At 41.1% G+C, this 24,664-nt stretch overlaps 1 long non-coding RNA gene across 1 annotated transcript in view; it reads left to right on the top strand.

Annotated features, from left to right (window-relative positions):
* The window catches only part of LOC135315075 (uncharacterized), a 39,104-nt gene that overhangs the window by 2,177 nt on the left and 12,263 nt on the right, over window positions 1–24,664 (top strand). The window lies entirely within an intron of this gene.

Here is a 24,664-nt window from a genome sequence, read left to right as displayed (position 1 = left end):
GCTACTCATCTTATTTGAGGTAATACTTCCAGACTAAGGGTCGTTCGGGACTTTGAAATGTCTTAGGTAGCTTTGTGCCACTATGCAGCAATGTATAAACTAAATGCATCCAATATTTTTTGCACTGCACCTTCCCTCCACCATTCAGGAGCTGCAAGTGGTATGAAATTCATGCAAGCTGTGTCTGGCCTGACTGCCAGGAGTTCCCCTTTTTCCAAGCCAAAAGAAGTGCTAAACATGTAACTGACAGGAACTACTAAAAGTTTGTAACTGAGGATACAAAGAGTCCTTTTAAATAGCTGTAAAACATCCTGCCAAATGCTTGCAAATATTACCCTAATTCTGGAAGGACCTTTAAGCATGGAGCTAATATTGCAGCAAATATATTGAATTCAGTGCTTCAGTCCTTTATGGAGTCCTCTATTTTTAAAGGAACTCTTTGTGTTTTGATATGTTGTATCTGCTTTTCGTTTACGGCATGTCCTTAAAGCTGCTGTGTGAGAAGGTATTAAAGCATACTGGCCCAGCAGAGGAATGCTCATTTAAGTAAAAAGCTGGGAATGTTGGACTTTGTAGACACAGGATTGTACAGTCAAGCAGCTTTGACTCAAATAGTGAGTGGCGCAGAGCACTAACAACCCTCCCCTGGGACTGTGGCTTTTGGAAACTGGCCCTGTATCACGAAGTTGCAGAATTCCGTGACAACGTGCAAAACCAGTTAAAGAATCTAATAAATTGAAAAAGGATTGTGGACTTGCTGAGACCATCTATAAAGGAGGAAAAACTGATAATGGAGGTGGGAGGGGGATGGGGAGCTGTGAGTGCTGCTGCGTGGGGAAGGTCTGCTTCAGAGGAATAGGGCAAAGACCATCTGCACTGCCTGCTTGCAAAACATTTGCAGGGATACCTCTTCTGATAGCTACAAACAGCTAGGAAACAGTCTATGTACAAAATAAACATGGTCTGGCTTGTTAGAAATTACTTTTTGTGTCCTCCCACACCACTTCGGTATTTTAAAAGCTCAATTTGTAGTAATCAAGTCAGTCAGGAGTGCCAGTGGATCACATATTTACACATCTGGCTACTTCTAAACTGACAAAACACGCATTTATGTCATTGATTAAAGAAGGATGGAAAAGAGAGAGTGCTTAATGCTAAATAACTAAATGCAGTTGAGGTCTCCTGCTGTTATTATGGGACGACTTCAGGTGAGGGAAGCTTTGAGAGTGGTTTTCTATTTGCCTCCCACATATTTGAAACAGCATCTTTAAAAAATAGAGTTGGTATGTCAGCCTCCATGAGGTGACACTAGCTCTGACTTGTGACCTTGCTGGGTTTCTGCCTGCCTTGTAGGGAAACTGGGCAACCGTGGGAAGTGGCGAGTACCAGCACCCAAGCTCCCAGCAGCCGCAGCTCTCTGTGGGAGGAAGAACTACCAACATGCAAACCCACCACAGGACATTTGCTTTTCAGCTTATTGTAACGAAAGCTGAAAACAACCTCAGCTGAGGTGCTGGCTGAGGAGCAGATCGAGTTAGTCCAGCTTGAGGATGGACAGCATCTTTAAGCAGGGTGGGATGGTCAGTGGGGCAGTGGCAGCCACTGATCCACTGTGTAGGACATCATTGCAACTGGGAGCCTCCCAGAGCCCAATATCCTTTCTGCATGAATTTTAGGATGACAGACAAATATGCTTGGCTGCTGGTTCATTTCTTCATCCTGAGCAGGACAATTGAAGGGCCCATTAAAAAAGGTTTATTGATTTAATGGCCAAGTGCTGTGGTCTCCCAGTTGCGTCTAGCTTATAGTTGATGGGAACAGAGCCTAAGGCTGCACAATGGCGTGGTGTAGAAAGGCGTCCCTGGGTGCAGGATGAAGGAAGCAATGGTCCCCACAGTGATGTCTACTGGAGAAAAATGAATTGTGCATTTAGAAACCAGCAGTAAAGAAAGAGACAAATTGTAAGAACCTAAATTAAATTGTCAGAGTAATGACAGTGCACCAAAAGGAGGAACATCCACCATCTCTCTTTATGCATATATCCTGGAGAATTGTGTCTGTAAGAGGCAGCTCACATTAATTCTCTATAGTGGAAATGTCCAACTCAAATTTATGATGTCTTAAAATGTGATCTATGAGATTAATCTGTCAGATTTACATTTATTTACTGTAAATGGGAAAACAATGTGAAGGGGTTATAATACGATGCAAATATCTGAGAAGGGAAAAATACAGGGGAAAAATAGTTTCACTCTAGGGCGCAAAGATAAAACACAGGAAAATGGCTAAATGGCTGCAACATTACATGTAGTGCACTAGACTAGGACCCAGCAGGTTTCACTCAGTCCTGGGCTCCGCTATGCATTTCTGCATGATCTGCGGTCACCTGCTTTGGCCCAAGTCTTTGAGTGTAACACCTATTTGGATATTTGGCTTCCCCAAAATCAACTCCTAGCTGAACAGCAATTCAGTATCTCCTTTCTGTGTGCCTCATTTCTCATGAAACTGAAGATGATGCTAGGACAGACCCTCCATCTGTTTAAGTTTAAATGCTTTTGGGCAGGAGCTCTCCCATGTGGCACGTACCCAGAAGGACTGAGCTCAGGGGGCTCCGCTGCCAGCCAAGGCCTTCTCCAACTGTTTAAAGAGTAAAATCATTTTTTCACGGCACTGCAGTCGTAGGGTTGGTTAACATGCAACCTATCCAATACTAAAGGAGTCAAGCCTTTTCCTTCCATAGCCTTAACATATCTTTACTTCTTACCACCCTCACGTGGCATTGGAATTGCCCCACAGAGCAAATGGTCCTACCATTCACTTACTAACAAAATGAAAGTCAAATACAAGTCTTGTAAATCAAAGAATCACAGGTTGGAAGGGACCTCAGGGATCACCTAGTCCAACCTTTCTGGGAAGAGCACAGTCTAGACAAGATGAACCAGCACCCTGTCCAGGTGACTCTTGAAGGTGTGCAACGTGGCCGAGTCAACCACTTCCCTTGGGAGATTATTCCAATGGGTGACTGTCCTCACTGTGAAAAATTTTCCTCTCATGTCCAGTCAGAATCTCCCCAAGAGCAACTTGTGTCCATCCCCCTTGTCCTCTCCATGTGACTCCTTGTAAAAAGGGAGTCTCTGTCATCTATGTAGCTTTGTTAATGTTGTGCTGCTATTGGCACCTTTAACATTTCAAGTATCTCTATCAATTTCAATTCCAAGAAAAAATCCTAGCTGCATTTTAATAGCTAATTGCTCTGGCTATTGCTATAAATTCCTTAATTGAATTGTCTACATGTACTGGATTGATTCCTGTTATCTTTACACTTCAGTACCAAATAAACAAGGTTAAGTGCTTTAGTCTTTTCAGTTACTACTTGTTATGACATACATCTTTCACTACAGACCAGGCAAAGCGTAGTGCTTTACTATAGAAAAAGTTCTATTGCAGAGTAGCTGGAAAGTTTGCTGATTCATGAATAAAGGGGCATGTTTTCCCCAGGCACAAGTTGATCTGGCCACCGCTAACATGGTTTCATCTTATACCAGCTGAATGGCTGTCTCAAAAATCATGAATCTGAGAAGCAAAATCATTCTTACAGTAATATTGCATGAGAGAAAAATGGAAGTGCCCAGCTCAGTCAACCTCCCTCAAGCGCATTGTCTTAAAAATCCTAAACCACACAGAAGAAGCAGTTTTAAAAATAAAATCATGCTAATGCCAGGATGAGTCCTTTAAAAACTTACTGCTTAGGGCAAGTGTGACAGGAGGAAAGATTTCAGTAAAAAGGGTGGGGGTAAATACAGGCTGTTGCATAAGCAATGAGATGCGCTATTGTCAAGGAAATGTATAGCTAGCAGCAAAGAAAGCAGGATGAGGAATATATATCACTATGTCACCTGACTCCAATCTCTCTTCTCTCTGGCGTTACATACCTAACCTGCCTGGTAGCGCCACTGCTCTCCATGGCCAGGGCAGAGACAGCAACCTTCCTCCACCCTGAACATGAACCGTATCTGCAGGGGGCTGTGGTACCCATAGGTGCCCCTGCTGTTCTCAACAACTCCTATTGAAAAGTCATCTGAATAGACTACAGAGAAATGAAGCTCTCCTATAAAAGCCGTGTCTTCTGATCACCGAGGGTCCTTATTCACCCTGTCTACTCTAGATGTAATTGCATGTTAGTACTGAAATGTTGGTGTTGACGTATGTTTTGAAACCAGACTCAAAGGTTCAGAATACCTTCTGTAACTTCGTGGGCTTCTTGAGAACAAGTAAATTTTGTCTCCAGGAAGCATTTTTGAAAATCTGATACAACCAATTTACTAAATCTTGTGTGCTAATGCCTGAGTATGCACGCACTGAACACCCCAAAACTCCACTGCGGATGCATAATCAGACTGAAAATAAGGGACAATGCCAAAGTCTAACAGAGAGTTGAGATTTGCGGGGAGATCAGTGTGTAACTGATGCTAAGATGCCATTCATTTCTATAGGCAGCTCCATAATATCTGCCATTCATCATCAAGTTCTCATACAAACAGAGTCCTATTCCCATCCTTATGGAAATATCTTTGGGATAGAGGTAATTTTGGAGAAAGGTAATTAAAACATAACATCCCAACATCGATCTCTACCTGACTTCCTAGTTTAACAATTACTCAAAAATCTATTTGTGGAAAACATCTAGATATGTTAGCATCAGCAATGTATTTCTGTGATATTAATTTCTACATTGCCTTCTTAATACGATGAGAAATATAAAAGAACTAATAATAGGCTGTAGGCGCAGTGTATTCATGGTAGTAATGTAGAGCAGCAAAGATAACTGCAATAGCCTTAAAATGAGATCATGAAATATAATAATAGGTTTTCAGTATGTGATCATAAAATAGGAACAATACTATCACGTAAATGAAATTAGTATATTTGAACAGTTACGTGAGCTTGTGAGTGGATAATGTAAGTAAAGAATATTTTAAACATCGTTATATCTTAGGAAGGATGAAGCTGACTATAACCAGCTTTCTTTGAGAGCCTCTTTCAGTATTTTTTTTTAATAACATGAAAAGTACTATAATATAGTAGTCCTCAATATATATATATATTATATAATATATATATATTACTATATATATATATATATAGGACTATAATATAATAGTCCTGAATAAGGAAAATCAGCTAATGATAACAGTTCTGTTGCAACTAAAGGTGATCAAAAATTCTGGAATTATATATTGCAAAAAAATGCAAGCCTTTGAAAAACAAACAGGTAATCAACTGCCTGGAACGTTGAAAGAAAAGCCAAAAATAGATCTTTTTCTTTAAGTGACAGAATTCCCAGAAACGTTTGTTTCAGTTCATCGGCTGCTTACCATTCACCAGGGCATTTGTTTTTAAATATTTAAGGATTTTTGTTCCTATTTTTCAAAATTAAAATTCTCTCATTGATGTATGCAGGCTTGTACAAAGAGCATTGGTAGGAGAGGAAAAGACGGATGATGCCTAACCAGCTCTAATTTGCTATACGTATTTAGAGCTGTGTTTTAATAGATACACAAAATAACATCAAAATGGGACGTAATTTATTACAAGATTATCTACACGTGAAATTCTTTTGAAGGATCGGGGCTTCCGTGAGTGATTGTATATGAAATTAACAGAAACCAAGCTATGAAGAGTAGTTCTTAATCGACATCTTTTTTCACTCTTATTTAAGAAAGGCCAGAAAAATAAAATCTGTGGAGTGTTGAAAAAAACACTGCAGTTGTTGTAAAGACCATCCTCTTACTCACAAAATTCAAATCTAATCTAACACAAAAGAAAAACATTGTTCTCATTTTATCCTACTAAGATGCGGTATTCTTTGTACAAATTTTGCAAAAGATTCAGGCTTTGACTATTAGCCTTGTTCTTGGTTAGAACAACTGTTGGTTAGAATAAGAGTAGTTAATGCATTCCTAATTAATCACCTCCCTAACAAAACAATGGTTTTCTTTTAGGAAGCCATCAATGCTAAGATTTTAAGAAATTATCACCAAAAAATACCAAGGTAGGTTTTATTTCAGGAAGAGATCTCTGTGATTAGAAGCAACAGAAATAATTAATTTTTCAAGGCACTATCTGAAAGTGAAAGTGGTGTTGAGTGCACAGCAGGGACACAAAAGATCTGTAATCTCATCACCTGGAAGCCACATCCCAGCATTTTATCAGTGTGTGAATTCTTATCCAAGTATAAGTAGATGTTCTGCACAGCACAAGTATGTGTTTTGCCTGTTGGGAGCCACGTGTGCAGGCTGCTCTGGTTTGTTTGCTTGCTTTGGAAAAAATAGGTGATTAGGAACTCTGTCAACCTAAAACATGACCTAAAGTAGTCTGTTTAGTCTTGGAAAAATGTCTTCTTTTAAGGTAGTAGTAGAGGGACAGCAAACATTATTAGTTGCTTTGGAAAAATTATATTCTAGGCTTGAAAACAATAAAAAGTGTAGCAAACAGCCTAGTTTTCTGGGATTTTTCTAACTGAAAAGTACCCACAGCAAAATATTTACATCAGTATGGGTGAAGAGCAGAATACCACATGTAATAAATTATAACCACCAGTAAAAAGATGACTTTGCTCTTCTCTTCCCAAAGTTTCCATCTCCCAAAATGAGCGCATGCTTTTATTCTCCTCTATGCAGCAAAGGACAGCATTTCCTATAAAAGGACAAGTTAGGAAAGTCACTGTGGTTTTTGGTGGGGTTTTTTTTCATTAAAATAATACAAACATACATTTATCCTAACCAAACACCTCTCATTTGAAAACTGGTGGGGAAATGAGAGATCCCACAGTCCTTTAGCTGCCTAACAAAACAGTCTACGAAGGCTCAGCTTTAATACCAAACACATAGCTAGCTACAAAGTTAGCTTGGGAGCAGATGTGGCAGCTGCAAGATAATTTTCCACAGCTCGGCATGAGGGTGTTAAGTTGTTATTGAAAGGCTGAAAAGGGTTGGTAAAGTACTGCAGGATGAGAGAACTATATGAAATGCAAGTATTTCATTAGTATTTAGCATGATAAGCATAGCATATTAAATGCTGTCTAGCCTACCCATGGCATACCAAGCTAGTATTTAAAATTATTCAGTTGTCACCTGTCTGTAGTACAGCAAGTGCCTCCCTTATTTCTTCGGTCCATAAATACCTACAGTCTTTCACAGCGTCAACATATCATTACAGGTGCTTGACTTATTTTGAACATATTCAGCATAACCAGACAGAGTATTTTTGAGATATAAACACTTGTTAACCCTTAAAAGAAAAAAAAATCCCAGTTCCCTGTGAAACAGAAAGTGGTTTATCAAACCTAAGTGTTCATCTGTGTATCTGCACCTGATGGCATGTACTAGTGGAACCTGATCTAGCATCTCAGTTTCTTCTCTGCCCTTGACTTCTTGACACAGTCAGGAGCTATGAATAGTAAACTACTGAAGACACAGTTTGGTCCGTGCTGAGGTAAAGAGCCTTTTGCAGAATGTCTTCGTATTGAATCATTGACCTTGCAGCAAAATAACCTAACACAACAGGACACAGCTTAGACAGTAGCTTCTAACCAAAACAACAATGAGATCTGGGCATTTTCAAATCCCTAAAGCAAGGTTCATCAGGTCAGATACGTGAACTTCAGGTCTGATTTTTCATAAGCCATACCTGCTTTTTGCTATTTCTTCCCTTTTAAAAAAATCTTGGTTTATAGGCAAATGGTGAGTTTCACAAGCGAAACGAAGTTTGTATTTGTAAAATAAACCTTTTAGGCGTTACCACTCAGCCTGGTTCCTAATGGAGTTTTGCTTGATACCATTTTACTACGTTAGCGGTTCCCCTCGGCTAGCTCTGTGCATCAGTCAGAAGAGAAAGGAGATTTCGCCCAACCCGCCTTTCTCCGAACTGAATACAAAGCTTATGAAAATCAAGAGTTGCCTTTTCTGCTCACTTCAATGGGCTATGACTCTCCCTCTCAGTGCGTGTGTTTAATGAATGCCATTACCATTTATACGTACCAAGAGAGGACTTTCTGCAGTTCCAATATATTAAGTGACAGAATAAGCAATACCCCTCTTAATAGTGTTTTCGCTAAATTCGTTCTTCTGACCTAATACAGATTTTTCTGTACAATGGATGTTTTACGGAGGAATATACTTAAATGGAGAATAAAATGCCTAGTGGATAGGTATTTTGCCTTAGAAGCACGAGCTCTAATTCCTAGTGCTGGGGTTGTCTGCTGAACAGCTTGATAAACAACTTCATCTCACTGGGCACCCATTCTCTGTCTGTAAAATAGAGACATTTATATGTTCCTCCTCTGCAGAGCATTCAGAGATAATGCTATAGACACAGTACGCTTTGCTTACATGAACCAGACCTTATTATCTACTTAATGTTGTATATCATCAGTATGGTTAAATAATAACCATTATTATAGTTACTGTTATAATAACCACTGTTATAACCAATTGGTATAACGTTACAATAATAACATGAATCATATTTATTTCTCCCAAATCTTCCCACCTTTTTGTCTTTTCTCTCTCAGTACTTTGTATTTGCAATTACAGTGGTTTTGTTGAGCGGGTGGGGGGTGATTCCCCAACAGCAACCGTTCATGTGTACTTTGAAAACTCCATTATCTTTGACTAATACCCTTCAGAAAGTCTCTTCTGTGTCTAAATTGTGCTGTCTATCCATCTTACTTACCTAAGGACCCCCTTGGGAAAGACAGACAAGTCTTCTGCTTATGCTCTGTAGAACTGAACAAAGTTAGAGAGCTCAAAAAATGTGAAATGTCCACCAGCAAGGCAGTACTGCTGAGGAGCTTTTTCTTGGTAGATGTGTGTGTCATTTATGTGCACTGTGTCAGTGAGCTGAAAAGACTGTAAGGCATGTAACTTCCTGTAACAGCAGCCAAACTTGGCATTTCTTTATTTTGTCATGAACCCCAGCTAAAACAAAAGATGAGAAGCCAAGAACTACAACTGAGTGTTTGCTCCAATCACTACCTGGAATAACACCTCCAGCTTGGTGTGAGCAAGAGCTACAAACAGCTTCACCTTGTTGTCCGGACGATTAATGCTTTCTCTCTCTGTGTGCAGTCCCTGAGATGGTTGGTGTCAGCAGAATAAACCTTGTTACTCAACCCAATAAATCACTGTTACCTTTACAGAGGAACAGCAGTTCATACCATTTCCCTCTCTGGCCAGTTCAGTACAGTGAGCAATTTTCCACATGCTGAGTCAGACCAGTGCAGTGTGATAACTGGAAGCAATAACTGCATTGCCACCAGACCCTCTGGATCATGTTTTCTTCTTCTAGCTCAGCGGATCAAATCTCTTATCACCAGAGAATCTGTAAAATCAAGACACTAGCGGTCCCCGCCCAGAATCAAAAGAGAGCTACCAGCATTGTAAGTGAGCAAATAAGACTCAGCAAACCAATGGGCTGAATTTTAAAGTTTTGCTCACTTTTCTGTTTTCAGAACCTAGAAATTTGCATATTATTTCAATGAATAACTTTGCAGTTCATAAATAAAAAAGACACTCCCAAACTTGAGCTTATGGCAAATGGTAACTGCATTTTAACTGAAATGTTTCATGTCATTTGACGGAAACTTTTTAACCATTTTTCATTTTCCTACACAAGTGACAAAAATAATTTTCCCTGGAAAAGGAGGAAGAAAGGAACAAATGTAAAATCTTAACTTTTTTGGTTATTCTTGGCAAAAGCATGTAATCAATATTAATTTTTATATATGACTTCAAAAAAAAGAATCACAGAAGAAATTATGAAACCCCAAACTAAAGCTCTGAGCAAAGGAACTTTAAAAAAAAAAAAAAAAAGAGAGAGAGAAACAGAAGTGGATGAAAAAAATTACTTTGTAACTAAGAATTCTCCTTCGCCTATTGTGTCCTGTGAGCTAGGTCCTTTCCTCCAGTCCTGCTCGCTGTCCACCAGCTTCCTGTGGCTTGTTAGGCTGCAGCAAGCTCCACGTCACCACCCCCAAGAATCCCAGTGGAAAGCATCTCCCCTCTGAGGTTGCCTTTGTGACCTGCTCTTCTCACTCCTCTCCCAACGGCTGCTCTTCCTGAGAGCATGGTGGCGCACGACTGACTGCTCTCAGAGGCAAGGTGATCTCCCTTCCGCCCTAGTAAGTCACGCCACATGGATCAAGTAGCTTCTTGAATACTATGGAAAGGAAAAACAATGCTCTGGGAAACCAAAACAGAATTCAAAGTCTAGGATGCCTCACATATGGGGAAGGGACAAAAGAAGATGATAGGAGGGAGGCAGAGGGCAAATGTGAGAGGCTAAGTTCCTCTTTTCATTCAGTTTATTTCCTTTGCCGCTTCTTTTTTACATGGTATTTTAGTGAAAAAGCTTTTCTAAGTGATATAGATGTGTTTCATTCTGTTATGACACGTGACCATTTATAACCGCTTTTTCCTTGTAGACATACAGCCCTTTTTTATCAATTACTCTTTACAGAGTAAATTTACTCTTTATGGAGTAAATTTAAATTTGCCCGTTTTTTAAGATAAGGGTCTTACAGGCCTTGCCTTTCCCAAATATTCCATATTTCAGTTGTTTCAGTAGTTATTCAAAATAAAGTCTTGGGTCATATATTATAAGCAGAATGATGGATTTAATTTTAATGAAAAGCTACTTCTGTGTTGTAAAGAGCAAACAAAAAAATCTGTCTCTTGCCTTTGATATTCCCTGACAAGTTCAGGAAGGTTTTTTCAGGATTTTCAGCTCATTTATAGCCTGACCTAAAACCATCAGAGTTGATGGGAGTCTCTGCATTGGTGTTAATGTGCTCTGAGTCAGGATTGTGGGCCCTGAGACTCCATCTCAGTTGTACCAACATTGTGCGGTGCTTAATTAAATGGAGACACTCAAATATGCAGCGAGCCACCTGCAAGATCCCAGGACAGCAATAAGGGTCTTAATACCAAAAAGGAATAATGGTTTCAGTACCTGCGTTCTCAAATTAACTCTTTAACAATTATCCCAGATATGGGAGATATTTTGTCCCTCAAAGTGCTAGGTTTTGTTTCAGTCTAGTGCTCACACACACTGTATATATGTAATTCTCAAGGCTTTTTATTTTTATCAAGCAGTTGCGTGTATTGAAACAGGTTCAGGGAAGCAGAGGAAATGCTTCATTCAGTCTTTGTTATCTGATATGTGTTATACCAGTTTTCCTTTGCTAGTATAGAGTCTTCGACTCTAATATGAAAGAAAATAGTCTCACCAAAATAAGTGAAACTAACTGCAGTGAGTAAATTTAAATTTGTCCTAGATGTTTTTGTAAGATATGTTTTTGTCCTATACGTGTTTTTTACAGGCCTTTCCTAAATATTCAGTCAGGCATTCACTGATGTTCTAGAAACTGGTGTTCTAGAAACTCGCAACCAGTAAAGATGGCATGAACCACTCAGTCACTAGGAAAATGTGAATTTGCGTCTCTGTTTTTGAACTGGCCTCTATCCACTGAGGCAGCAAAAAGATTCATTAAAAGAAACCTAAGCTGCCACAGAAACTTCCAGAATGGTGCTCTGGTATGTGCCAGGAACCAGTGAGCTCTGCCATTCAGTGGGAGTCCAGTACACAGCAGCATGCAAGCAAGATCACCTATCTTAGCAAGATATTTATGAGTATGCCTCCCTGAAAACCCCTGAGCTGGACCGTCTCACACACTTAGATTTCCAGAATACAGTAACAGCTACTGTGTCTAAGAGATAGCCTTGAAAAATTTCTATACTGCTCATGTTAGTATAGAAACTTCAACCCTACACATCTGAAAGACAATATATCCCCTTTCTGCTAGTTTCTTTTCCCTATCTCCACATACGTTATTTTTTCATGACAATAAATTCCATTGTTCCTACAGGAAAATGTGCTCAGGTAGCATAAATCATGGTCACTGCTTATACAAGATCGCTTTCCTATTTGCATATTAATAATGATGCTGAGAAATAAGGAGCCATTAAAGCCAACTCTAAATGAAAACATTTCCAAGTCATAAGCAACACATTTTTCATTTCACTAATAGTATGCAGTACTTCTTAGCAAGAAGTGTTGGTAAATAAGAAATTTGCATTAACAGCCTTGCTGATAACTTGCTCTGATCCCCTGCACCCCTTTCCCCAGGAGCTCTGAATCAATATAGCACATTAGTCGCCTCTTGACTGCAGACAGTAGTTTTGAAAAGGAACTTTGGACTAGTCAACATTTTCCCGATTTTGTTTTCCAGTAATTGCCAGTGACAGAGTTTAAGAAGCAAGCACACTTCACTGCTAGGTTTCCCATAGAAAAAAAAAAATTATCTGGTCCTTTAGACTTAAGTTCTGTCTGTCAAGGAGAAATGTAAGCTGGAAGCCATAAAATGTTACTCAACAAGAAAGAAAAGAGACAATTTATGACTGTGAAACGTAAGTGGATTGAATAGTACTTAAAGTACAATTACACTCTGAGAAGTGACTTTGGGAAAAGTCATGATCTGACAGAAGACTTCTGCTATTCAGACTCATTCAGAGTCCTGTCCCGATTTAGACCGAAGCTGTATGTAATTCTTGTGTCACTTTAAATATATCTTTCTTTTCCCTAACACATAATTCAAGAAATATACTGTGTTTTAATATGAACACATTACAGTGATAAAAAGTGCTAAGAGTACACTTAACTAAGCAGCATCAGTTGAAGCCCTAATATTTTCCTGCTGTTACATCTACCTTTGCATACAGAAATATATGCAAATATATATTTTATATAGCTCTTATAAATTAGTATAACTGAAGTGACAAAAAGCTCAGATCAAATCTAATGTAAATAATATGGCTGTGAGAGAGAGTTACAGCTTTTATCATAGTATCAGCAGAAATACTGAGTCTCACAGCTGCTGTTCTCACTTACAGACAGGTCTTCATGCATAGTTGAAGAAAACTGAGACAAGAGCAAAGGCACTGCAAGCAGTGTGGTCCAGAACCTGCATATTTCATATGGTCTGAGTCAGCAGAGAAATATCCAGCTCGCTGTCCTCAAGCAGAGGAGCTAAGTCATACACATGTCAGAACTGAGTACATGGTACTTCCACTGAACTGGGTAGAGTTACTCACACTTCTGTGGCTATGCATATCCAGAAGTATCTGCTAGAACTGGAATCTGAGTTTCTGTGAAGTAAATTCATAGTATGGGTGAGTGGAGGGGTGTGTGGGTGGGTGGGTAGAGGGAGAGACAGGTGGGCAGTCAAACTGAGCACACTTGCTTTGGAAGGTATTTAAAAGTAATTAACTGCGGATGTTCCAATGTATTTGATTGTCATAAAGTGCTCAAACTCTGATGCTTAACACAATTAACTGCTTTATTATTACACACTTTTTAGTTACCTTAAAAAAAAAATCAAAATCAAAGTATTTTGCTCTTAGTGAGCAAGGACCACCCTGGAATGTTTTCAGTATTCACTTTTACTTGTCCATGTAAGACTTGCTCCAAATGTCTAGCTCACGCAGGTCAGCAGTGCCTTCTGCTGAGCTTTGTTAATGTGCCTGAGCTATTTGACTTACTTATCTGATAATATACTGTCTGCCCCTTGTGGCACCGAAGAAAAATATCAAATGTGTCATCCCAAGCCCTGAGTGCGTTTGTAATGCCGTAGGCTGTCTGGGACATCCGCGTGGCAGATGATACACAGGACCTGCAGGAGACCTGTGCTCTTCTGGTGTGGCAGCTGGTGGCCAGGCAGGGTGCCTGAGGGCATTTCAAGGGCTCTGAAGACTTACATGTGCACAATTGAGTTGAACCTTCTGTATCTGAATAATTTCAATGTTAGACTGAATGAGAAAGACCAATCTCCCATTCTCTTAATGTCTTCTTCAAAACAGACTCTCCATACTAAGGCTCAAACTGCTTTGGACAGAGTGAATTGGCATTGCTGAATCTGTCCAAGCAGATGTGTCTCAATGTGTCTTGAATTTAAATATCAGCTTCTACTAGATCATTTAAAAAGGTAATATCCCTGAAAGCAAATAAAGCTAGAGAGTAAAATCTTCACACTGTTGAACATATTAAACACAATTATAAAGCTCCCACTATGATGAGCAGAATAAGTAAGTAAAATTATCAGAATTTTTTTATATTACTTAAACCCTATATGTGCAGGCTTCTCAGCTTCATTTTTAACCAACAACCCAACACAGATGTGTTGGCTCAAGCTTAACTTGGATGTAACAGATTCGTCTGAGGAGTAGCTACGGCAACCAGCTAATTGCATGTGCCAAGAGGCTGAATTAAACTTTACTTTCCAGAGATTCTCAAGTGATTTCAGAATCTTGAACTATCAGATAACTACAAAAATGTTTTATAAATGGTAGACATCTCTCATCATAACCAGTCAGTGCATTCATAAGTTGGCATTGTTAGTTTTAACAACGACATAAAAATTGAGGATTGTTTCACTTCAATTACTATCCAAAATGTTCCAAAGACTCTCTAAAGTCATGAATGGAAAGTGTCTAAGCGTGGCTTCCTAAAATTCAAATAAATGAAGAGACACTCAGCCAAGATTATTGAACCCTACTGTATAAAAGCTATTTTATTCTTTTGAGAAGGCAATTTAAATCTGGTGTGTATATTGTGTGAAATATTCTTCAGCTCATCTGTAAGATGTCTGCAGGAGTCACATCCTGTCCAAAGCCTGCAAAGAGCAATTAGTGTGAGAAAATTATCCCTAAAAGGGTTCTAGCTGCTTTGAGGTCTTGTATTCTGTTTACTCCATTGTTTTTGCTTCGAGAAATATAAAGAAATCTTTTGAGTAGAAAAGCATCAGTTCAAGTATTAAATCTTCTTCCTACATCAACTTCATAATGACTTTGTTACACTGCCTTTGCTACACTATGAAACTGGGCATGGGAGTGCAAGAATGAGCACCTGGCACGCCCAAAGCTGCTTTTCCACCCTCCTGAGCTGTACCACAATGAGATGTGAGAGGGCACTAGCCTACCTGTACTAACAGCTGGGGCACCTGGAAGTGCAGAGCAAGGCACTCAGCTGTCTGCAAAGTGGGGGTGCTCTAGGCACTGACTCCAAGGGCACCTGGCACTCTGTTCAGAGGTATCCCTGACACAGCAGCCTTGCAAACTGCAAATGCTCCCAGCTGTGCTCATGCCTCCCTCCCATCTGTTCCCATGGCTGCCAAACCTTAGATGCAACACAGCGCAAAGCACTTTTACTGCCTTTTGCTGCACCATTAACCCAGCAGGGTGCACCTAGAGGGTATGAGTCATCACACAGGGCATTTTGGCAGCAGCTCTTGAAGTCACAATCCTGCAGGCAATGTATTTCTAAACCAAATATAGGTGATGCTACCTCTGAGACCTGGAGAGTCTCCTTTCTATTCACAGTGGTTGTGGCATAAGCATCTGTGCCTGCCATTACATCCTTCCTTGGAAGGCTCCTTCAAAGGACAATGTGGGGAGCTTTCCCTGACTGTGTAGACAGAGGGAAGTTAAAGTTACCTGAAGGAAATTGCCGGAGTGCTCCAGGCTTTCCAGTTTTGAACTGGCAAGCCATGGCAGCCCAAGGCCATCCTGTTCTTCCTTCCTCTCATTCTCATTCCACCCTACATCTTCTTCCTCAAGAAGATGCATCTCTCTGACATGCCCATATTTCATCCTTACACATTGGCCTTATTAGAAACAAGGTCACCACAGATTGCCTGAGCTTTCTGCAGGTTTAAAACAGTTTAGAAATGCAATCTTTTGAGAGCACTCTTGCCTCTTATCTAGACAAAGTCCCAGACTCATGCAGTGACACATCTATAGGACTGATGTGATTTGTGCCCAGGTGCTTGAACTACCCTGTGCAGATATCCCCATAGTCATATTGGGATACAGCATCAATGCAACTACTGGCCCAATGGGATTATAGATCAAGCATGATACATCCCTCTGCTTCCGATAGGTATTCCAGCTTGTTGAACTTGTAGTCCCATTTTAGAATAAGCTTGTAACAGCAAACAGTGAAGTCCTAGCACACAAATCACTAATTGCATATCCAACTTTCCCACTTCACTTCTTCCCCCTCTCTAGACAAAAGGAAGAGTCACAGTTGAATTTCCATCCTTCACCGAATGAAAGGCCACCTTGCAGCAAGTGGCATCTTCCTTAACAGTAACTGCATTAACCACAAGTAGGCTAAAGCCTTCCTTTCACCTATCAGCATAGCAAAGCATGGTTGCACAAACTGCTGTACCAGTAGCTCATCCAATTTGTAAAGAGGTACAACACTCTCCACCTTTTACCTTTTCCTTTCTTCTTCTGTAGACAACCCCTACTACTATTCTTCCTGTTTATATGTAGATTTAACTGTTTGGTAGCCCAGAGAAGTGAAACAATCTGAGTTAAAAAAAAAGAAAAGTTGGCACAATTATGGGCTTACCGGCTCTTTTTTCAAGCTAAGCACCATACAATCCCTTCTCTGTTCTTCCACACATCCACACAGATCCGTTATACCTGCCTGGCAAATGTCCTATGCACTCAGGTTGTGTAATCTTCTCCACAGACTCCTCTGCTCAGCTCTGCAGCATCCCCAGCTTCTCCCATGATCCTGCATAGCTACAGTTTAAGATTCAGACCATTCTGCCTCAACGTACATGCAACATAAGACAACAGTAGCCACCAAGACAAATTCCTCAGTGTTGGAGAAAGAAGTGCTGCGTAGTCGGTTGACATGTTTTCAGAAGCAGCAGCCTACAGAATTTGCTTTTCTCAGTCTTGAATTTTTTTCTACTTACTAAGTCCAGGCTAAGACTCTGCCTAAGTGGTTAGATGTTTCATACCCAAAGGCATCCAACATGATAAAATTTATTGGTTCAATACTGGTCTGTATAAAGCTGTACTGTTGCAAATTAGAATAGGAAATTAAAATGTTGTCATTAAACTGATGAATTTACAGTGGCTTAGGATGGCTGGAATAGACTGTGGTACAAGTGAAGGAGGACCTCTCCCTGTCCAGCCTACTGACAGAACTGACCCCTGCCTCTCCTGAACTGGAGCTGCCTGGGTCATTGCCTGTTCAGAAATACATACTCAGAAGATATAACCTTTGTAATCCCCTACGTGGGCACCCTCAGTCTGCTGGAAGATATCTTTCCTCTTCATCTTCCCTTTCCATTTTTTCCTTTTCTTTTTTATTTTCAGTTTTCTTTCTCTTCCTCCTTTTTTCTTTCTCTTTTTGACACCTTCACACTGTGTTCATGCTTGTGTCTGCATGAATAGACTGTGTTCAGTACCACATCATTACATATAATGACAGCAGTATAATTATAACGCTACAACAGAAAACATTGGCTCTGTAGACAAGGCCATAATAGCAGTCTGAGTGCTGTGAGTTAACCCACTCACTCTCCTCCACTGCTATGTTTGGGCCTTTTCTTGAGAGAAAAAGTTGTGTCTTATCAGCCATGCTCACCCTTTCCCAAAGACAAACAATTAGCAACTCCTATTGGCTAAATCAGAAATTTAACTTAATTCAGGAATTTAACAGCATAAACAAAAATAATTTCAGCACTGTTAGAACAGTAATGAAACTACTGTGTTCATCTCCATTATGGGATATGAGCTCTGATCTGGTTTTATTCTAGTTAAACACAACGTGATTTCTAAAATCAAATTTAAGCTATGTTGGCCTCTAGAAGTTTGGGCAGGTGTTACACTGTACACTTTCATATTGCTCTAGCCCCACTCTTAATTGGGTCCACATAGGTACTACTGTCATTGAGGAATTTACCAGTTCACCAATAGCAGCAGTCCTAGTCCTTCTGACAGCTCATGTTAATAGCTGGCAGACTGTTATTGCAGTGCTCTATTATCTCACCTAACAGAGGATTTTATGGCTATCACACACAGAATGGTAGGGGTTGGAAGAGACCTCTGGAGATCACCTTCTCCAACCCACCCTGCTTGAGCAGGGACACCCAGAGCAGGGGGCACAGGAACACATCCAGGCGGGTTTTGAATGTCTCCAGGGAAGGAGACCCCACAACCTCTCTGGGCAGCCTGTGCCACTGCTCTGGCACCCTCGCAGTAAAGTTTTTTCTCATGTTTAGGTGGAACGTCTTGTGTCCCAACTTGTGCTCATTGACCCATGCACTGTCATTGGGAACCACTGAAAAGAGCCTAGTCTCATCCTCCTGACACCCACCCTTCAGATATTTATAAGCATTGAAAAGATCCCCCTTCACTCTTCTCCAGGCTAAACAAACCCAAGTCTCTCAGCCTTTCCTCATAAGGGAGATGCTCCAGGCCCCTGATCATCTTAGTAACTCTCTGCTGGATTTGCTTGAGCAGTTCTGCATCCTTCTTAAACTGGGGGGGCCCAAAACTGGACACGGTACTCCAAATGTGGTCTCACTAGGGCAGAGTAGAGGGGGAGGATAACCTCCCTCTATATTTATAGGGATAAAATAAACCTATATTTAGTTTAATTGAAGAATGTCCTAGAAAAGGACTAATGACAAGTTTCATTATCAATATACCAGTTCACATATGGACAAAATTTTAAAAAGAAGGGAAGAAAAAAAATTAATTGGAACCAGAAATTACTTCTGATGGTGAAAATTCTTTGCCATTTTGTTGATACGTAGCTTGTACCTAGTCACTGGCTGATATCATTCATGATTAGATCTTTTTCTCCTAGTCATTTTGAAATTAACGGTCACAAACATGCCCACTTCCATTGGATAAGCATTTATTTAAGTCCGTAATCCTACTGAAATTACATTAATTCCCCATGGTGGTGCTGCAACTTGTTCACAGTATATTACAAAATCTGACTTCTAGATAAAAAGGCTTTACTTTGCCCTGTACTTGTGAGAAGTGTTCTCTTCAGAGTTAAAAAGTAGCATAAATTGGGCACATGTTTTTTACTGGTAGGAAGTAATTTTGCATTTTCATTCCCTGATTTCAAAATAGTTTTTTTCACAGTATCACAGGATAATGCAAGTTGGAAAGGAGTCCAGGAGATCTCTGGCCAGGCTCCTGCTCAGGGTCAGTTCTGAGGACTTGGGGCCTGTCTTCACAGCATAAAGTGTCAGGCAGAGACAAATCTAACCTGTGTGCTGGAAGCTGAATTAATGCTCTACCTTGCCCAGGTTCATTAGCCTGGCTGAAAAGGACTATTATGTTAATGTGGCTCTGTTGCTTCTGTCTGGCAGCTCGCTTAGGCATCTCAGTCTAGTGCAGCCGTGCCCTAGTGCCAGCACCTGTGAAGAGAGAAATCCAGGAGATGCTGGTGGAGACATTGCTCAGCACACCTGACTGCAGTGTCTCCTCCCAGTAATAAATACCATACTTAACACTATGGGTAAAAATGTGTTACTGGGCCGATGAAGCAATGTACGTTTGGCTGGGAAAGGCTGGTACTGGCTGATCTTCACAGGTTTAAACACTTTTTATAGCTTCTATGGATGGACATCTGCAAGCCTTTTAGGCCTCCTTGATACTCTGAAATTGTTGCTTTCATCTTTTTTAATTTTTTTTCCCTGAGATGAGGCTAATTTTCCTGCATTTCGTAGGTTTTCTGAATAAAACACACTGCTTCCTTCTGTAATAGCCAGGTTTTAGTTCAGGAACCCCATATATCTTAGGACAGCTGCGTTAGCTGCGGCAGAGTTTATGCTGCAGGACCAGTTACAACATCCTCCTGTTGTCAACTCATTTACGTACCTCATGAATACAGTTTCCGACCCAGCGGGTGTTGTGCTATTCTCGTTTCCTATATGGAGGCAGTTTTTTCCCCTGCTGATCTTACTTAGTGGGGAATGGATGAAAGCACAATGAAAACTGTTTGGACACTTGGTGATTTAAGAGCCTGCTGGCTTAAGGCTCATGCTGTGAAAATGTCACATATCCTAATCCTTGAATCTCCAGCATCCACAGCATCACAACACAGAAAAGGAAGCACCACGGCTTGAAGCCTGGCTCAGGTGAGTGATGAATTGCCATTAGCAGCCTCATTGCTGGTGGAGCTGCGATGCTTCTCTGTCCTGGCAGCCTTACCCAGCTTAATGCTTCAGTCCTTCTTAATGTCATTTCACAGGTACCAACTACCTTTTCTTTCAGATTGTCTAAACAATTAACGCACCCAGTCTAGTACACAGAGGTCTGCTAACTTGCATTTGTACTAAGTTGCATTTAGCTTTAAAGGCTGTTACTTCCACCTCTGTATGTCTAGTTTTTGTACCTCTCTTAGCACTAGTGTTTTCACAGAGTGGAGTTCTTTGGCTCTGCAGTATTGCGTATTGCTTTGCCCCCACACCCTAAGGAAAAAACCTAAACTGCTCTTCAAGTAGCATTAGAGCTGTTATTACTACCAAAAATAGAGAAAACAGCTCTTTTAAGAATATCTGTCATTATTTACTGAAACAACTGTTCTGTCTTTACTGAAAAGGGCTATCTGAACCCAAAAACTTGTTTCCATTTTCAGTGTACCATTGCTGGGTCATGCTTTCACCTCCCCATTGAGGGCAGACATCACCACTAAGCCATACAGTAAATGACCCTGCCAGCAAGTACACATACAGTGTTCACCAAAATCTACTGTAAGCCTGAGCTTGTTCTCGCACCATGATACAAAGCCTTTTCTTTGAAACCTTAAAGTACGTTAGATAAGTGTGTCCAGTGCCCCCTACACCTAGTCTCTGATGCACAATCTTGTGGGGCAGGCAGCCATTCTTCTACGATTTAGCTTACACAAAAGTATATATTATATATCATCTACTCACCAAAGGCTTCCTGGACCCCAGGAAAAGAGGAACGGGCTGGGGTTGAGTGGCATCTCAGTAGAACGTATTTGAATCAGCTGCCTTTAAAAATCTTGATGTGATAATAACCCTGATAGTCAGAATGCATATCTAGCTACATAAATATGAATGTGAGTGCTACATTCAGGCATAAATAACTGTCTGTCCCTGGAGTTTTCTTCTGTGCTTTGTCAGCTAGGCAATTAAATAATCCATGTATTTGCTTTGTGATACTAAAGCAAAGCAAGACAGGGGTGGTGAAGATCAAAATGTGGACATTAATGGTCCAAATTCACTCTTCCTGAAGGATAGTGGACTTTAGCTGAAAATTCACCAAGAATTAAATTATTCTAACAGATACAGGAAACTTTGTCTCTCTCTGTGGTGACCAAGTCCTAACTGTGCATCACAGGAGTTGGATGTGAAGTTGTTATCTCCCAGAAAGTACCCACAGGATAAGACTTCTAGCAATTGAAGCCCAATTCCCCGTTTCGCCATGCCTGTGCTCACAAAGCAGGGAGTGTTGTGTGTGAGTGGGTGGCAGGAAATGTGAAGGATGAGCTGTCAGGGAGTTCGGTATGAGCGAGCTGCCTTCATGTCCCTGAATTTTGCCTGTCCACACAGCAGCTTTATAGAAGCTACAGCATTATGCCAACCTTTGGCAACTGGCAATGACCCTCAAGGGAACAGGAGCAAGCTGAGCATAATCAGAGCAAGTAGAGTAGTTTATATTTTCTATTTCCAATACACGCCAAGCAGTGGAAGATTGTACTATTGTGCATATGGGTCTTCTGGGGAATCTGTGCTGGTGCAGCCAGTCTCTGACCCCTCTAAGGAATAGGTGGGGAACACAGTGTGCCTGTGATTGTCTACATGAAATCCTGCACTCAGGAGAGGATATTTCATCAGTACATACACAAATGATAAGTCTTCTTAACAGACAGCAGGCTTTCCATGTAGCTATCAGCAACACAATCTATTCTGCGTACATTTCAAATAACAAATGCAAACTATTAGATTAAACAATGCTAAGCAAAGGCAAAGGTGGATAATTTAAAAGTCATGTGAATTGCTCTATAAATGTCTGTTACCCTCAGTGAGGCTTTTATGTCAATACAAAATGCCATACAGTGTAGCAGTGTTTGTTTGTTTCATTCTGCAAAGGCCAATTCTCAAGGCAAGACAAATGACAGATGAGCAGATCCTTGTAGCCAAATATTTGCCAAAAGGAAAATCAATCTTTTTTTTCTTTTCTTCTCTTTTTATTTTTTTTTTTTGCCTTGTCTGCAGTAGTTCACCTCAACACTAAGCAGAAGCCTGAAGTAATGTCCCTGATTTCCTGTGCCCCTGTTCAGACAGTCCAATATCTGCTGAAATAGGTCAGGCCATTAACTGTTCTAGGAAGCCTTGTTGATTTATATGGCCAATAATATGGTTGATAATAATGACTCCCCAAACACTGCTTTTGTACCATTATCAAAAGGTTAGTCATGGAAATTATCCTGTCCTCGACCTCCCCTCAAACCGTGAGTTTCTTCCTTGGAAGGAGCACTTCTTATGCCTTCAACGTCTCCATCTGCTCTCTCACATAAAGCAGGATCCAACTGCAGGTGCCTCCATGTGAAGCGGAAGGATGGAGGCTGCATTTAGCTGGCTGTATTGCAAAGGGGAAGATGATTCAGGAAGTCTTTTTTTTTTCTTCCTTTTAGTGCTGCCCAATTCCCTAACCCCTTTACAGAAAGGAAAAAAATTATTTGGTTCAGGCTGAGCTCTGCTGCATGTGCAAGTGGAAGTCTGGACGGTGGCTGTCTCTGGCAAAGATGCAGGTGACCAGCTGCTAGCATGCCGCAGTATCAACAGGGTCAGTGGGGTCCCAGCCTGAGTAGAGGCTGAGAAAAGACGAGCCAGGAGATTAAGGCTTTCTCAAAAGCAAACTCAATAGATTGTTTGTCAACGTGACGCTCATCTACAAGAAGGGCCAAAAGGAAGATCCAGGGAACTACAGGCCAATCAGCCTGACCTTGGTACCAGGGAAGATTATGGAGCGGTTCATCCTGAGTGCACTCACCAGGCATGTGCAGGACAACCAAGGTTATCAGGCCCAGCCAGCGTGGCTTCATGAAAGGCAGGTCCTGCCTGACCAACCTGATCTCCTTCTATGACCAGGTGACCCACCTAGTAGTTTGAGGGAAAGGCTGTGGATGTTGTCTACCTGGTCTTTATTAAAGCCTTGACACTGTCTCCCACAGCATCCTCCTAGAGAAGCTGGTGCCTCATGGCTTAGGTGGGTGTACCCTTCACTGGGTAAAAAACTGGCTAGATGGCCAAGCCCAGAGAGTTGTGGTGAATGGAGCTACATCCAGTTGGTGGCCGGTCACCAGGCCACCAGGCCTGAGGTTTGGAGCCAGCCTTGTTTAATATCTTTCTCAATGATGTAGATGAGGTGATTGAGTGCACCCTCAGTAAGTTTGCAGATGACACCAAGTTGGGTGGGAGTGTTGATCTGCTTGAGGGCACGAAGGCTGGATCAATGGGCTGAGGCCAATTGTATGAGGTTTAACAAGGTCAAGTGCTGGGTCCTGCGCTTGGGTCACAACAACCCCATGCAACGCTACAGGCTTGGGGAAGAGTGGCTGGAAAGCTGCCTGGTGGAAAAGGACCTGGGGTTGTTGGCCAGCAGCCGGCTGAACATGAGCCAGCAGTGTGCCCAGGTAGCCAAGAAAGCCAACAGCATCCTGGCTTGTGTCAGCAATAGTGTGGCCAGCAGGAGTAGGGAGGTGATGGTGCCCCTGTACTCGGCACTGGTGAGGCCGCACCTTGAATACTGTGGTCAGTTTTGGGCCCTTCAGTACAAGAAAGGCATCAAGTTGCTGAATCGTGTCCAGAGAAGGGCAATGAAGCTGGTAAAGGGTCTGGAGAGCAGGTCTTATGAGGATCGGTTGAGGGAACTGGGGTTGTTTAGTCTAGAGAAGGGAAGTCTGAGGGGAGGCCTTGTCACTCTCTACAACTACCTGAAAGGAGTTGTAGCGAGGTGGGTGTTGGTCCCTTCTCCCAGGTTATTAGCTGTACAACGAGAAGAAATGGCCTCAAGTTGCATCAGGGGAGGTTTAGGTTGGATATTAAGAAAAGTTGCTTTACTGAAAGAGTGGTCAGGCATTGGAAGAGGCTGCCCAGAGAGGTGGTGGAGTTGCCATCCCTGGAGGTGTTCAAAACTGTGTAGACGTGGCACCTGAGGACATTGTTTAGGAGGTATTGGTGGTGTTGGCTTGATGGTTGGACTTTGATGACCTTAGAGGCCTTTTCCAACCATAACGTTTCTATCATTCTATGTTTCTATGCTTTGACAAGCTCAAAGGGAAATGTGTGAGCATTTGCACTTTTGCTGTCTGTAAGGCACCTGACAAAAAACCAGAGCTGAGCCCTCAGGATGAAAGCAGCTGTTACAGTTACTAGAAAGTGGGGAGAAACAAGCAAAGAAAAACCCCTGTAGTTTTGTCTAATTTCTGTAAATCTTGGAAAGGTATACTTAGATTCCTTTTTTATAAAAAGTATCCAGTCCTATCTCACAAGTTAACCTTGAAGACATTTTATTTATGACCTGTAACAAATCTGTCATTCTAAATTTCTTTTGGAGAGAAGGACAAGGGTGGAGATGTGCTTGCCAACTGCAGATTAATTCAAGATATTAACAGTACATCCAACACATTTATAATGAAATGGCTTAATATTAATCCCATCATTAGTAATGTAATTCTCTAAAAAAGTATGAGACAGAAGACAGTTAAAAAGAGCAAAGTTTCAGGGTTTGGAATTGAATCTTATAAACAGTAA

Source organism: Phalacrocorax carbo, chromosome 1 (assembly GCF_963921805.1).
Source record: "Phalacrocorax carbo chromosome 1, bPhaCar2.1, whole genome shotgun sequence".
In the NCBI taxonomy this organism is placed as follows: domain Eukaryota; kingdom Metazoa; phylum Chordata; class Aves; order Suliformes; family Phalacrocoracidae; genus Phalacrocorax; species Phalacrocorax carbo.
This window is presented reverse-complemented; position numbering and strand designations above follow the sequence as displayed.